The sequence below is a fragment of the Leptonychotes weddellii genome, chromosome 7 (genome assembly GCF_054177405.1).
Source record: "Leptonychotes weddellii isolate Sample4059 chromosome 7, ASM5417740v2, whole genome shotgun sequence".
NCBI classification, from domain to species: Eukaryota; Metazoa; Chordata; class Mammalia; order Carnivora; family Phocidae; genus Leptonychotes; species Leptonychotes weddellii.
Window position 1 is genome coordinate 18,810,565 of NC_138375.1, and position 1,971 is coordinate 18,812,535.

Here is a 1,971-nt window from a genome sequence, read left to right on the forward strand (position 1 = left end):
ATATAATAGAATAAAGTAAACTAGGTAACTGAGATATTGCAAAATGCCCAAGACTGTTTTATATATTTTGGAACTAAACTTAGGCTAATTACCAGATACAGAAAAAAATAAAGACAAATAGGAAAAGTCATTAATGTCTTATATTTATATATTTTGCTATAGAAGACAAATGGGAAAAGTCATTAATGTCTTCTATTTATATATTTTGCTTATGACTCTTATTACTGTATTGTTTAATACCACCCTGAACAAGCCCGATCTCATCTGATCTTGCAAGCTAAGCAGGGTCGGGCCTGGTTAGTATTTGGATGGGAGACTGCCTGGGAATACCGGGTGTTATAGGCTTTGGGGCACCTGGGTGGCTCAGTTGGGGTTGAGGTCATGATCCTGGAGTCCTGGAATCGAGCCCCATGTGGAGCCCCCTGCTCAGCAGGGAGCCTGCTTCTCCCTCTCCCCGCTGCTCCAGCTCTCTCTCACTATTTCTCTCTCTCTCAAATAAATAAATAAATAAAATCTTTAAAATAAAAAAAGATGCTGTAAACAATCTCAAAAATTCTTTGCATAGAATTCCAAACAACCGTTACAAGTAAGTGTGTTGCCCAGTGTGTGCTCTATGCGTGGTGGATGAGTATTCTGGTATCAACCATTTATACCATCATCCATAGCTCAGTGAAAAGCCCACTGTGTTGAAGAAAAATACATGTCTTTGATATTCTTAGCTCATCTCCTATTTTCATTTCGGTGGAGTGTTGATCAGCTTTAGTGTTCTGCTGATAACCTCTTGGTTTCACAGCAGATGCACTGATAACACAATGTTAGAGCTCTCAATAGCAAATTAGAGTCTTCAGAGTAGAAAACTTCCTCAACTGCGTTAAATGTCATATACTTCTAAGCTACTCATAAACCCTTAAAATTAAGTAAACACAAATCTGTTCCCCCAAATTATTATAGTGTGAAGTATCCCAGCAGCCTGAGAAAGCCTTGGAATGTCCTCTGGGTGATAAGAAATACAGCGATAAATTTTTTTTAAGATTTTATTTATTTATTTTACAGAGAGAGACACAGCGAGAGAGGGAACACAAGCAAGGGGAGTGGGAGAGGGAGAAGCAGGCTCCCCGCCGAGCAGGGAGCCCGAGGCGGAGCTCCATCTCAGGACCCTGGGATCATGACCTGAGTAGAAGGCAGATGCTTAACGACTGAGCCACCCAGGCGCCCTATAGCGATAATTTTTGTCATTCCACATTACAAGCAAGACAATCCTTGCTCCACTGTCAGCAATACTTAACAGCCCCATACTCTATTATTATTTCCAATATCCCAGAGACATAAAATATTAAGTGGTTAAAATGAGTGAGTTGCTACTTAAACACAGTTTAATTCTTAGCTATTGATGCCAAATTATATTTAGTAAGGGCTATAGCAAAAGACTATAATAAAATTCAGGTCTTTTAAGAATTTAAAAATGCAGGGGCGCCTGGGTGGCTCAGATGGTTAAGCGTCTGCCTTCGGCTCGGGTCGTGATCCCGGACTCCTGGGATCGAGCCCCGCATCGAGCTACCTGCTTGGCGGGGAGCCTGCTTCTCCCTCTCCCTCTACTGTTCCCCCTGCTTGTGCTCTCTCACTCTCTGTATCAAATAAATGGAATCTTTAAAAAAAGAAAAAAAAAATTTAAAAATGCAAAAAAAAAAAAGTATAAAAGTAAACATATGCTTACTACAGTACCTAGCAATTTAACTCACACATATTTATCCAAACTAAATGGAAACACATATGGACACAAAGACTCACATCAAAGTTCATAGCAGTATTCTTCACAGTAGCTAAAACTTGGTAGTGACCCAAATACCAATCAATGGGCTAATGGACTAACAAATTATAATAAATCCAATACATTGGAATACTAATCAGCAATAGAAAATAGTGAACTGCCAATAAATTCAAAAGCATTTAAGACCATATTATGTTGGGCAA

The 1,971-nt window shown here is 39.3% G+C and overlaps 1 pseudogene; it reads left to right on the plus strand.

Annotated features, from left to right (window-relative positions):
• Nucleotides 1-226: 226 nt before the first annotated feature.
• LOC115938379 (5S ribosomal RNA) lies at nucleotides 227-345 on the plus strand (annotated as a pseudogene).
• The last annotated feature ends 1,626 nt before the right edge of the window (nucleotides 346-1,971 follow it).